The sequence below is a fragment of the Athene noctua genome, chromosome 3 (genome assembly GCF_965140245.1).
Source record: "Athene noctua chromosome 3, bAthNoc1.hap1.1, whole genome shotgun sequence".
In the NCBI taxonomy this organism is placed as follows: Eukaryota; Metazoa; Chordata; class Aves; order Strigiformes; family Strigidae; genus Athene; species Athene noctua.
In genome coordinates, this window is record NC_134039.1 from 45,425,585 (window position 1) to 45,439,969 (window position 14,385).

At 42.7% G+C, this 14,385-nt stretch overlaps 1 long non-coding RNA gene across 2 annotated transcripts in view; it reads left to right on the top strand.

Moving 5' to 3' along the window:
* The window catches only part of LOC141958648 (uncharacterized), a 124,660-nt gene that overhangs the window by 99,956 nt on the left and 10,319 nt on the right, over window positions 1-14,385 (top strand). Inside the window, exons 3-6 of one of the 2 annotated variants that reach the window (XR_012633298.1) lie at window positions 3,272-3,435; window positions 4,780-4,899; window positions 11,449-11,523; window positions 12,765-13,101. This is a non-coding gene — a long non-coding RNA (uncharacterized LOC141958648). Of the gene's footprint in view, window positions 1-3,271; window positions 3,436-4,779; window positions 4,900-11,448; window positions 11,524-12,764; window positions 13,102-14,385 lie in introns of those variants that run through there. The other variant, XR_012633299.1, reaches the window with a different exon arrangement.

A 14,385-nucleotide genomic window follows, 5' to 3' on the forward strand; every position in this document is an offset into this window, starting at 1 on the left:
ATCTGTGACAAGCAATTTAGATAAATGGATGGTAACTCCCTTTCTCTACAGATGCCTTGTCAGATGGGTCCTGATCCAAAGTAGGCCCACTGCAATGGTCTCACAGAGCTGGGGACCTGGGGGAACCTGGGGGGACCTGGGGGGTCACAGCCCACCCACCTGCCACAAGCATGGCTGCCATCCTCAGCGAGGATGCAGCGTTTGTGCCTTCGGCTCACTTGGCCGCACCCGGCTTGTACAGCCAGTGCAAGCTGCAGGGCGGTGTGGAGCCCCCCTGTGTTTTGTAGGAAATGTTGAGTTGTAGTTTTCATCTCTTCCAAGCCAGTGAGAGGAAATCAAGAGGCATGAGGAGCCTGAGAAATGAGCCCTTTAGCTGTACCATAGGGACTGAAAGCTTTTGTATCCTCCTGATCCAAAGGAGCTGTGAAACTGGAGACTCCCAGGTGCGGAAGCCAAGCAGCAATGTCATGGTATAGCTGCTTGCCCCCTGGGGACTCTGTCCTTCTTGTTGGGGGACTGGAAGGTGAGAGAGGCCAACTGCTTTCTAGCTCCAGTTTGTGTTCCTCCCAGGTGTTGTCAGCTGGGGGTCTGATGATGGTCTCTCTCCTTTGGATTGAGCTGAGGAAAGCCAAGCTCCCAAGTAAACCAGGTAGAAGAGAGCACCTGCCTGCAAAAAGGTGTGGCTCAGGTTTCTACCACTTACCAGAAAAGCAAGGCTTCCCCTGCACTTCAGCATGCTGAACTAAGCATGCCGTGGTTTATGCTGGTGGGGTAATGCCAGTTCATTTATAAGATCTGCTGACTGGAGAATTCTACATGTATATATATATATACAGTTTTTGGCTTCTGGGGTGTTCTTCCCAAATAGCTGAACAAACAGAAAAGCCCTAACAACAAAGGGGTATTTACACATTCAGATGTGCCCACTGATGGTTTCCTAATCATAATCTGGCACTCTGCACATTTGTGTGGTATTTATGGACAGGAATCAGTTACATTTTAGGAAAAGGGAGCTACTAGAGCAGGAAGAATAACTACAAAAGGGGAAAATATGGCAGAGGGGTAAGAAAAAAAGGAGGAAAATGTGCATGTTTTATCACACGTGCTGGTAAAAAGAGTTTAAAAAGCAAAGCAGCCCCATCAACAGGGTGATCCGACCCCCTGGTTTGGCTGGGATGGGGCTGCAATACAAGATTGAAAATAGCAAGAGGCTGATTTGTCCCAGACCTCTCTCTGTCTTGTCCCTGTGCTCTGTGCCAGGTCCCGCCACGTCAACCGACAGAAGCAGCATGTTCCTGCCACATCCTTCCTCTCTGGTTGCCCCTTTTTACCCTTTCATCTGCATTACCTTCTCCAATGAACAGGTTATACTTGGTCTTCTCATCCCACAGGAATTTCTTGCATCCCAGCTCAGGAAAAGAAGCATACATCCTTAAGTAAAGAGATAATGTACTTAAATAATATTGGTATGTTTTAAAAGAAAATTGCAGATGCCAGTCTCGCTCCTCCTGTCCATGTGTTATCTACATCCTGCGTGAATCACACACAGCATGAAAGAGACTCTGTCTCATTTTCCTTCGCTCTGTCATAATAGAAGATTAATGACAGCGAAAAACATAAACGTAAAAATCCTGCTAGCTAATGTCATTTAAGTATTTAGCTCAGAAAAAGAGCAATGTACCTTTCCAAGCAAATGCAAATGAGCTTGATTAAAAAATCCTGCAGAAGGCTGGTGTACTTGTTCAGGCCAATGAAATTCAAAGTATTGCCATAATACCTGCCTTATAAAAATGCATGTATTTCTTCAGCTGTGTGTATTTAAACCTTTTAGCAGTTCTAATGAGCTTTCAGAATGAAGCTACTACAGCAATCAGCTTCTGTGTAACAAGCAACATTTAAATATTAAAAACGTAAATTAGCTAAGCTGGTTAATTACAATTTTCCAAATATTGCAAAAGTGCAAGTAAGACTATCAACTGCTTTGAAATTCAGATATCAGTTCCTCCCACTCAGGGAACATCTAGTTCAGTAGCAAAGATGAAGTTACAGAACAGTCTCCTGAGCTAGCCAAAACAGTATCTGCTTACCAGAACTAAAAGCCCTAAATTTCAGAAGCCATTCAGAGACAAAATGTTCTGAAAAAGCTTCGTCTTTCTTTCAGATCAGAGTGTACCGGTTTGTGGAAATAAAAATGTCTTTCAGGAAACTTCATTTCTGGTGAAACACAGGCAGATTTCTACCAGAAAACCTGGCTGGGTTCCTCCTTGCTCCCTGTGCCCATGCCTAAGGATGCCCTGATGCAGGCACAGTGGTCAGCCATGCTGGGAGCTGGGCAGGATGGGTCCCACCTTCACAGCCTCCCCGTGCCCGTCAGGAGCTTTCCCTCACTAAGCACATGGAGAAGCATTTGTGTCAGGTTTATCCACAGATAAAAATGTGCAGCAGTCAGCACCTGAGCTGCAGTTTCTTCTGTCCCAATTTCTTCATAAAAGCCACCCTTGCAGCAAACGTAATACCAGCAGAGTATCCACAAAAGCCAACTGATGAGGACAGTCTCTTCATTTTCTCTTAGAGAGGATGGGTGACACTCAAATTCACCCTGTGAACCCATTTCCTTTAGTAGAAAAAAAGTAGCCAGAATCCTCTTCAAAGTCACCCACTAGGAATGTCCCTAAAGTCCCAGCCTGGCCGTTTGACCCTCTCTACTCTGCTTATAGCAGTCAGCCACTGCACAAAACTCCATTTGCTGAAATGGGTGCAGACATGGAGTAAATGGCCTAGCAGGAAGATGGCGAATGGATCCAAAATTATAAATGTGCACCTCTGTGGGTGTATCATCTGCTTGTACTGCTTCGTGCTAGAGAACAAAGAAGGATGCAGAAAGTTCCTCCTCCTCAGTGTTCACTGGAACTGACCGAAACCACAAGGAGGTCATCCCTTCTAAAAGAGCTCTGAAGGTTTTTGGTTTCAATACTACAAAAAAATTACATATTATTTTCTCATCTTTTACTTTATACATTGCTGCAGTTCAAAAACTTCTAAGAGATAATGTCTCACAGAAGTGAGAAAAATGTCTGATTACATTTCCTCACAGGAGTAAATGGGTGGGGTTTGTTGTTCAAGGAAACTGCTTTTCAGTGCTACCTCTGCAGTGGTTAATTGAGCATCTATGTTTCTAAGGCATCTCAAGATTTTACATGTTGCCTTTGTTTCCTTTTAAGTAATCTGTAATTTTCCATCTGTCTCTGACCCACCCTGGTTTTGGTTACAGTTCCAGCTGGCTCTTGCAGCTCTGCCTAAGGTGGAAATGAGGCTTCAAGCTTTTTCTGGAAGACATCATGTATTAGAAGCTATCAACACCTGGTGGTATCTTTTCACTTGCAAACCCCTTGTTGGCTTAATTTGGGGTTAACTCCAGGCAAACATCTTGCAAAAGTAAGTGAGAAAATGAAAAGATTTTCTCAACTGACTTTCAGGTGCTTAATAAGAATTGAACTGAATAACACTTATGTCATTCAGGCATACTGTAGACTAGGACAACTGTTAACATTAACATCTAAGAAACACATAATACTTCAGAACAGCCAACAGAATAGCTGCTTTATACTAGCCTAAGTAATCTTTCAGCTGAATCAATAGCAAGTTAGTCATTGCAGTAATCTCTTATTTATGTTAGCTTAATGTCTGTGAGTTCCCAGTCTTGGAAGACCCCCAGGTTCTTGGCATTGTAAGAATGTAACAGTGTAAGAGACTGTCTGCCCAATAAAAGTTATAAACTCTTTGGGACTGGGACAAGTAGAGGAATAAGTATTGTCTCCTTTTCACGGATAGGAAAATGTCACTCAATGGTACAAGATCATTTTAAGCAGGAAGTCTGTATCAGACCTGGAGGCAACTCAATTATCTTGAATCTTATTGTCCCAAACATCCCTCATCTCCATGTCTGCTAGACTTTACCTTGATAGTATGTGGAAATGAACATAGATGTGAAATTCTGTAAAATTTTTATTTTGTCTTAACAATTTTTTTTCATTATATGTTTTTTGTTGTTGTTCTTGGGCACTTGAGAAAAGAACATGCTGGGTGTAAAATACCACTGTTGAGACACTTGATGACCTTTAATTTCATAGTATTTAGAATAAGGTTGCTCTAGCCACTAGAAGGGAATTTAGTGTCTCTCAGTTGCACAGAAGTGATTTCAGATTATCTTTGTGGTTATTTCAGTCTGTGAGGTAAGAAGGCCTGTTACTGAAGTAAAGTTCAAAAAGGAAATAATCGATGTCTATAAAAGCAGGAGCTGCAACAATCATGTTGATTTCTCTGCAGAACACATTTTATCTAGTCTTCCCAGTCAGTTCCCTTTAAAAGGATAACTTCAAAGATGCTCTCTGCAATGACAGTGCTTTAGTACCAAACTGCAGCAGCAAGGAGATACCAACAAGTTCTTTATATGAAGGAGTGGTATTTGTATGAAAGCATCCCCCACTCAGTGTCTAAGTGAAATCCTTAAAGAAAACTTCACCACTTTATTTGTGCTCAAATGTTAGCATCCCAATGGTGCTCTTTGTGCCTTAAGATTTAGTAGCAGGCATAAAAGTAACAGTACTTTAAATAACCTCATCAGTGGGAGGGAGAAATGCAGAGATGGACACTCGATGGCTCTTTGAAGCATTCCATGAGCAAACTAACCTGCCAACCAGTGCTAGTTAAAATTGTTGTGGTTCTTCCTTTCTCTCAACCAGTTTCTTTTACTGACTTGACTATGATTTCTTTTTCTAGGATGAGCAGCTGAGTGGATCCGCAACTACTTGCTGTATAATTCATGTTCATGATTCTTGGCCAACACCAAAATTGTGGCTTCATCCAAAATACCTCCAGGTTTCTTTACAGCTTTATTAGGTCAGATTTTCTTTTACTTTCTGTTTCTGCCTGAGGAACGCATTTCATGTCTGAAAATTACAAATCACACAAAGTTCTCTGGGACAGTTCCTGCATGATTATGAGCAGTGAACACTTTAAGTTCATTCCTTGGGGGGGGACGGACAGGGGGGACAGAGGGGTTAATTGCTGGTCCAGACACAGGCACTTGCATTAGTTAATGTTCACAGCAAAAAGCAGGGTTTCTCTGCCCAAGGCATGTTTCTGCCTGGAGAAGCTACCCTTCAACATATGTGCATGCAGCAATTCACCGCTCAGCAGAGCAGCCACTTTTGAAGCATTTTGTGTTTTTGGAGGGGTGACAGTGTGTAACTAATAACAGCTTCTTAATCAACAGGCCTGATGACCAGAGCACAAACACCTCAAATACTATTTGTTACCAGTTTTTCCTCTGGTAGCAATTCCAAGTCAGCTATCTGCAAGGAGAGCCCTTAATTTTCCTGAGCCTGATTGATGGCCCACAGTCAGTGGGCTCAGGGTGTTATATTTTGTTTGCTCTTTAGATCTTTTGAGTCACAAAGAAAAGTACCGGCTAGCTCCAAAGTCCATCATCATACACTTTGCTTAAATCTATGCTTATGATACTTGTGCTATCTTTCTTCTCTCTTCTGAAAGCAGGGCAGGACCGCTGTACAAACCCATTACTACCTTAATGAGATATTTATATTACTCTGAATAGGATCAAGCACAGTGTGTGTGATTGGTCCCCTATGCCTCGAAGGGTAGAAACAGCCCACCTGTATGGGTGGAAGCAATGTCCCCAGCATAAGGCTGGCAGAGGATGTAGCTTAGTGACTCTCAGAGAAAATTGTTTCCTCCCTTTTGCCATCTTGGGAAACATGGGAGACCCCTGAAAGTTGGCTACTTTATCCTCTTTGGGAGGGAGCCTGGAGTTTCCTATGTTGAAACAAGAATGGAGGGGGAGGGCTAGGGATCTCCATCCTCACTGGCACCCTGGGGACCACAGTGGCAGTGCCTGTGTCCCCCTCGTGATCCTATGCCAAGGAGCGTAGCTGTGCTGCACAGCTGAGCCACAGCCCATGGGTGCGGGTCAACTCTGCAGTGTGCACAGCTCTTTTCTCCCGCTGTTGGGACTCCATCATTGTACAAATGGCATCAGTAAAGGGATTAAATACTTCCAAATCATGTCAGCAGTGCCTGACCTCGCTTCTCGACCCACAGCAGCACAGTGCTCTCGAAGCATGAGACAAAGGAGAAAGCATCCGTGACCAGAGTGTTAAAATCTCTGTTACATGCTGTTGGGCTGCATTGGTGAATGCACTGTGGAAACGGAGAGAGAAATTTCAGTAAGGAAAAGGAGAGGAGAGAGAAGAAACGATGCTACAACTATTTTGTTGAGTATTTTAGGACCCAACAGAAGAACTGAGATGTACAGTAGCAACTGGATCATTGAGGAAATAAATAGGATGCTGTGGAAATATATGATGAGAACAGAGAAGAGGGGAGTTGGTCTTGTTTGTTGTAGATAAACTTGAATAATGGGGTCACACACTGCAAGCTTTGTAGTCCAATTTCATTTCCTTCACACACCATTCAGTTGTGTAAAACCTATTAAGCTAGTTATCTCCCTCTAAACTTCTTTCTACTCTGCTGTAGCCATTGATGGCTCTTATTTCATTACCATATGCTTCTCTTGGTCAGGAACCATTCTTTGTGGGCAAGATTACCCTGGTAGCAAAACAAAAACAAATAAGAAAGAGAAAGATGTATCATTCAGCATGGCTGTGTCAAAGATAATACTTGATTTTTATTTTTTTTTCCCCCCCGAGAACAATTTTCAAACTTCATCTACAGTGAAGAACGAGAAGGTAGCTTGCAGTTAGGATCTGTTAGACAGTACAATTTCCAAACAAATATTCACAGAAAAAAAAGTAGGTTTATTTAATTAAGTACAGGAAACAAAAACTTGACTTTGCTGATGATTTCTTCTTTCTCCTCATGCATCTTGGTATAAAAGGAATAATAAAAAAGAGACTCCCACCAATTCCTGTAACTGCATAAACCAGAAAACTAATGCCACAGCCTTTTTTTTTTTTTTTTTTTTTTTTTTTCTGCAGAAGACCTGAGTTTATTATGTTACAGTATGAAGGAATGTTTATATTGGTAGCCATTTTCTAATGAAGGAAAAATATTAGTTCAGTAATAGCCCAGGTAATAAGTGAAATCTGAATCTGACCTATGCTTGGCTAAACACCAATCCCATAAAAATAAAATATCTTCAGATTTTAAGAGAGCAAGCTTTTAAAATAAAAACAGAGAAAAATGTCTTGACGGTGTCCTTTTAAACAACCTTCAGAACTGGGAGCACCATTTCTGAAAGTCTGTTTAAATTCTTGTAAGCATCTGAACGGCCGGGGGGAGAGCACGCAGAGGGACAGATAACTAAAATCAATACAGGCTTTTAATAAATGACAGCAGCAAAGGAGAAAGAGTGCAAAAAAATATAAGAACAGAAAAATGCTGCAGCTCTAGTAGTATTTCAGTTGCTTTCATCTGGTTCAATCTGCTGTTCAGCCTCCCTTAATTAAGATCGCAGGGTGTTAAACCTCTTCCCAGCCAAGAAAGGAGCTGAGTAGAGATGGAAGGGGAGAATGGAAGTAAGCAGTCTGCTTTCTTCTGTGTGCTTTTTTAAAAGCAGAGAATAATTACATTAAAACACTTCTTGGCCTTTTCAGGTTTTGAACAGAGGCTTATTGGGAGTGTCTGTGACTCTTTAGCACGTGCAGGCCAGCAGTTAAAAACTACTGTACATGTAGAGCAATGCATTCACCTTGTGAGAACAAAAATAACTAGTGGCTCCCTGGCATCCTTCAAACTGTCACTAACCAGAGCAGCCCTTCTTGTCCAGGACTCCCTGGGCATTGATCTCAGAGCTTATGATGAAGGAGCCTTGTAGTATTGCATCAGTATCACTTGAGTAAGAATTAATCTGCTTTATAATGCAGTTTTGCAGCTACCCAAATGCTTTAAATATTAATAATTCAGTTGTTGGATTCACAGAGATGGCAGCAAAAATGATGAAAGGTGGAACTGTACATGAATCAAACTGGGTAGGCAAAAAGATCAAGAGAGCTTGTGTACTTATTAACTCATCTCTGTGGGGAATATGAAGCATAAGACGTGGTGCTTGAAAGTTACAGACAGGCTCAGCTGATGCACTGGTCTCCTCCATCCTCACCAGGGCTGCTACCAGTAGCATGTGCTCAAGTATTTTGCTCAGCCCTGTTTTATGTAATGGACTTCATGCCCACTGCACCCTGTTCAGCTGATTTTTCTTTTTTTTTTTTTTTTTTTTTCTTCTTTTTTCATGGGATCTGTCACATGCAGCTGTGAATCCTGGTTCGCACGTTACTGCCATTCTGTGTCACTGTATGGACACAGACCAAGCAGGATCAGAAATGTGAGGAAAGTACAAATGTTTTGGTTTCTGAAAGCTCCCACAGATGAACCTCAGCACCACTGGCTTCTGTAGCTGTAGGCTCCTGAAGCCCAGCCAAGCCCTGCTTGGGTTCAGGTGTCCATGGAGAAGACTGTAAGTTGCATTTATGCCACTTCACCCTCCCGCCTCATCTTGGGATCAGCTGGAGATGGCCTTAGTCTTGGTCCTGCCAATGAAACAGACCTCTGGACCACCCACAGTCAGCCGCCACTGGGGTGGGCCAAGACCATGGACAGGCTGTGCAGAGCCACGCAGGCTGTGTAAATCCACTGCCTGTCTTGAGACAAATTACTGTTCCTTCTTTCTTGCCAGATTGGAGCAATAGCCCAGCAACTGCATCTTGCTCTACTTCCCTAGGCTGCACAGGGGCATGGCTGCTTCACCGTCGTGGCTGCAGAGCTTTGGGTCCACCTCTGGAGCCTGCTCGTGTATCATGCTCAGCACTGGTACCGCAGTGGACCAGGGCTTCCTATGAGCATTGCCTCTGGGGGCTGTGCTGGACAGGTTTCCACTGGAGCTTGAAACCAGACATGTTTTTTTCCCCAAGAATCAGTAGTTTAAAATCCAGTATAAAATGATGTGTTGGGGCCGGGGCAGGAGTGGGCCCCAGGGATATGGATTTTGTCTGCATGTGCGAAGAAGAAAAGCCTTTTGCTCCATTAGTTGTCCCATAATGAGATGTCTGCCCTCCAGAGGCATCGAGGATGTCATGATCTCATCAGAGTTGCAAGGTGGGCTTCTCCGAAGACAGTTAATAGGATCAGTTAACGCTTTTAAAACAGCACCAGCTGGAAAAATCTTGCCATACAGCAACTCACCTGAGTGATGTCAGGTGCCATGCATGTGTGTGCATAGGGGGTAGGAAGGGGAGAGAGAGCAAAGGCACCACAGCGGCTCACAGCGGCTCACAGGGGTGCAGTGCACCACTGCTACCTAAATATATGAAACAAATTGCCCCTAACACTAAGCAGCCCTTCTGCTCGCTGTCGGTCAGCCAAACAGAAAAAGAAATAATTGAATCTGGGCGCAGCTTCTCGACTGGGCTGATGGAGCTGCCATCTGCACTGCTCATGGCCACGGCAGCATGGAGCAAGCCTTCCTGTGTGTTTCCAATGCAGGCCTTGGGAACAAGGCCCTGCCAGCTTCTCTGTCCTGCCCATGCTGCTGTGAGTGCTATGTCCTGTCTGTAAGCACCAGGCAAGCTTCAGCAGGGACTCCCTTTTGGCATGCCACAGCAAATCGTGCTTTTCTTATCACTGCGATTGAGTTATTTTCACTGACTGTACTGAAAGCCACAGCCCACTAGGTTCATCCAGCTCCATAAGACTTCTCCTGTATCCAGCTGGAAGGGCAGCAGGACAGCAATCTCCAGGCATCCCAGCTTCTGGAACCCAGCACAAGGCTCAGGTGGCAGCAGCATGGCTGCGAGAAGGCACAGGGTGAGCTGGCTCTGGGTCCCAGCTGGAAAAGGTGACAGTCCCCCTTTGGGTTTTGTCCATGCCTGCTGTATGGGCTCTGTTACAGGAGGGCTGGGTGGTGATGTGGTGGGCAGTATGTGAGGTGCAGGCTGACTGGGGGATCTCTGGTGGGATTTGGCAGGTTATTGCAGTTTGGTGCCAACATGGAGATGTTTTGCAGGTTTGCAGTGAGCAGGCATACATAAGTGCAATTACAGCATTAGAGGCAAATTACAAGTTTTAAACTGGTCTTTGCGGCTTGGAAAGTCACAATTATAAAGCTCACAGAAGAGTGCCAGAAGGATAAGAAGTAACCAGAATAAAGAATTTATTAGTAAGCATAGACAGGTTCATTGCTGCCTTCACATTGGGGGGGCTGTAACACTGTGTTCCCATGAAATGTCAATAAATGGTCAAGATGCCCTGAGGAGCAAAGTGATGCAGTGTTTTTATGCTTTAACTTCCTGGCCAGTGATTGCTAGACATTCCTTTGTGATTGTTTAATCACATTCTCATTAACTAGAATCGATCCTTTGCAGAACTAAACCATTTTACTACCATTTGCTCATAGTATATAGTTCAGTGGCAATGGACCTGCAGTTAGACAGAAGAGAATTTGGGAGAGAAGAGATCCCTGAACAAAGAGCCTGTGCTTGTGCCTGTGACAGAAATATGGTCCCTTGCTTTGAAGGAACATGAAATATTGTCATCTTCCTGAAGGTTGCTAGTGGTGTACAGATAGGAGAAATGGCAAATGAGGCACAGGTAGGACAGTGGCACACAGCAGACTGCATCACCTGATAGTCTGGCTGCTGTTAAAAAACATGCACTTAATGCAGCCAAGCTCAAATCCAGACACCCAAGGAGATGGGGTGCAGAGCATCCTTCTGGGGTAAGGGCAGTGCTTCCTCCCAGGAAACTGGTGCAGACTGGAAAAGAGCTGGAGGCCGTGCTGAACATCAGCTGCTAACCCAGCCCTCCTGCCAAGTGATTAAAGGCAGGGGAATATTGAGTGGGAGTAAGTGAGATATATTACCTCCATGTTTGGCAGCAGCACATTGGCCAAATGAGTCCATTTCTGGTGTCAGCAATTCAAAAAGGATATTGAAAAATTGGAGGGGATTCAAGTAAGAACTACCAGGATGACAAAAAAATTGGAAAACATCAGGAAGCCTCAAGGAGAGGAGTCTGTGAATATCTACAGAGCAAACAAAAATTTATTAGCAGACAATTCTTCAGCCTATCAGACAAATATATAGCATCATCCATCAAGAAGAGATGAAGACAGAAACACTTCAGAATAAAAATAAGGTGCAAATGTCTAACAAAAAGAGTAATTAACAATTAATGGAATTAATAACTACTGTAGATTGCATTTTTTTCCGCTGAAAGAGATGCTCTGGTTCCAATATGGGTTAACATGGAAGTCTGAGGTCCACATTCTGCAAAATGTCAAACCAAATTATCTCCGTCATCTATTCTAGCTCTGCCTTTCAATCTTGTAACATATTCTGTTCCTAATTCAATATAGGAAAAAGGTTTTGTTTCAGTATCCTTAATTTCTAACAAATGCTTTTTGCATTCATCTTCCAGTGTTTTCGATTTCCTGTAATGAAATTTTGGCTGATCTTTAGCTCTGTGTGCATAAACACTGCTGCCAGATAATGGGTAAGGACTTGTTTCACAAACGGGCTGCAATATCCAAAGCTTCATAGGAGCACTCCATAACATAGCAGGCAATTATGAAAATAAATTATTAGATTTTGAATCTGCTTCTGTGTCCTGAGGGAATTTCAGCCAAAATCCCACAATTTTTAAAAAAGGTGAGGCCTTTTACTAAGGGCTTGTAAAGTAGGGATTGAAAAAAACAACTGGTTGAGACCCATATCATCTATAACCATACTTTATTGTACTTGTATACTGCAGATGTGTGTTCAGGAATACATAATTTAAAAATTAAATCTTTCATTACTAATTTGTGTGAGATTTTAATTTTTCAAAGCCTTTAACTCTCTTCCAGTAGCCACATTGTTACAGCGCTGGAAGTTCAATGCAGCTTTCAAAAGCTGCAGGATCCAGACTGGTATTGGGTACTGCAGTGATCTGAAAGTGGGGTGGCATCAGGAGAGAGAAGAGCTAAAAGGAGCCAGAGGGGATGATAGTAGTAGCTGTGCTGGATGCTGTTTTGCCCACTGGAGCACCAGTCCTGCAGGCACTGCAAGGGGTGTGCTGAGACAGCCCCACAGCTGCAGGGGTCTGCTGGCATGCAGCAGAGCTACCTCGCAGTGAAGCTCGGCTTGCTCACCTGCCATTAGGGTCTGCTGGCAGTTTTTGACATGATACGACACCTTGCTTAAATGTGGTGCTTGCTGAAATGCATCTCTCTAACCTGTTTTTTTGCCTGGTCTTGTATGCTGTAAAGTCCATCCCAGGTGGATGTTAAAAGCTACTGAGCTAAAGGATGAATATTTTACATTTGCTTTCTGGGGGAGGAAGCTCAGGGCAAGTATCTGAGCTCAGCTGTTCTACTTCTTGCCACACCTAAATTTTTTTTCTTTGAGGGATTTCTGGGTTAGACCCTTGACTGATTTTAGTACACCATTGTCACCGTTTATAACAATGATATTTTAATAATTTATTATTGTTGATATTACCCAAAGGTGATAAGGCCATGTCATGTGGACACATAATACATAGCATTTATATCACCATTCATTTATGAATTTATTATATGCCTATGCTAAAGCAATAATAAAAAAGAAGCTGTGTTTAAAGAGATAGCGTTGTCAAAAGCTGCACATAAAATCTGAGAAATGGAAATTTTTGTTAGGGTTAGTTCAAGGTGTCTGGCTGGCTTAAGATGTTTGTTTGAATGACTTGTACAACTCACTTTTCTGCTTGTCTTGCAGAGCATTCAGAAGCTCTTCTGGTTTCCATTCTTAAGCAGTCTGATATGTGCTGACACAGATGGATAACCCAGATCAGGTTGGGTTATAATTGGGGCACTGAACTAAAATCAACACATTTCCTCTACGAATTTGGATGGGGCACACACACTTTTTTGACCAGCTAACTTTGCATTTTTTTCAACAAAAATAAAGGAAGTAGAGGAGAAAATCCAATGCAATCCGTACAGATTACTGTCTGGACTTTGAAGGCACACACAAAAGGATTTGCTGTTTACAGGTTTTACATTCAGTGTTTCCGTGCTGTCAGCTCCATTATTAAAATCAAACTCTGTTTTTGGATTTACCATGCGCAAACATGTGGTTAATACAAACCTTCTGTGTTTAAATAACAATAATTTGAGGCATCAGGAAGCACAGACAAATGAGAAATTTTCAGACCCTTTTTTCACACTTGTTTTAGAAATCACTCCAAAACCTTGGCTCAGACTTGCATTTCCGTTCCTCTGAGAAGCCTAAAAACTCAGGTGTTCAAAACACACACACCCTAAAATCAGAATTTGAGGCAAATTTGATCTACAGACATGTAGGGGCTAAGACTGATTCTTCTGTCAGGAAGACAAATCAGTTTGGTTTTGTAAGGTCAGTAGCCAATCCAGTCTGGATTCCTCAGTCCTGTTATGTGAAGGCAGACGTGGCTTTGGTGTTACTTCTCTTTCCCTATTTTTGTTTCTTTTTTTTCTTCCCTTTTCATAAAAGGTGCCTCATGTCCACAGCTGTATTTCAAAGCAGCACTCCCCACTACAGGTCAGCAAGTGAGAAAGAGGACAAGCCATGGCCATCCTGCAAGGAAGGCAGATAATAACTTGGAGGTTTTCATCACATGCTCATTCCTCCAATATGACTGACACTTTGGGAACTTAAAATAAAATAGATAAGACAACTCTGTGCTCTTATAAATTCATAAGCACTTCAATATTTTTTAATTTTTGAGACTAAATTAATGCTAAACTTTGGATGAGCAAGGCTGCACCACAGAATTAACAAGAATAAGGGATAAAATAATAACTTCCTGTGTTCATTCTGTAATTTACCAACTTTTAAATTCTGAGCTCTGCACGAGAAGCTATTCTGAAACGGAATGAAATTCATTTAATACATTAATTAATTTAATTCATGAAACTTAGGGAGGTGTGATTTCATTCTCAGCCTGTCTTCCAGCTGGCCTCCCTGCTTCTGGTCCTGGGCAGTCAGCAGCCCTTTCAGTGTCCCTGTTATGGCAGGCAGCTTTACACCGACTGCTTTTATAATCTGCATAATGCCATGATAAGACCTGCTTCGAGGTTGAATGTGTATGAATCATTAGTCCAAAGCATCATGTATTCTGCCCCTTGAATTTGGGGGAAGAAAGGAATGTCAGGACGGCCAGGCCCATAACTGCATAACTGGTTTTTGTATGCTCCAGCCACTGAAATATGAAAGCAGGAAGAATTGCAGGAGCAAACAAAAACACCATTCCAAGAAAGCCCATTTTGAGAAACCCCTACAGATAAAAAAATAAGAGTATTACTGAATATATTTTTGAGGTATGACTTCACAGGACTTTGTTTTACAAGCCTACAAG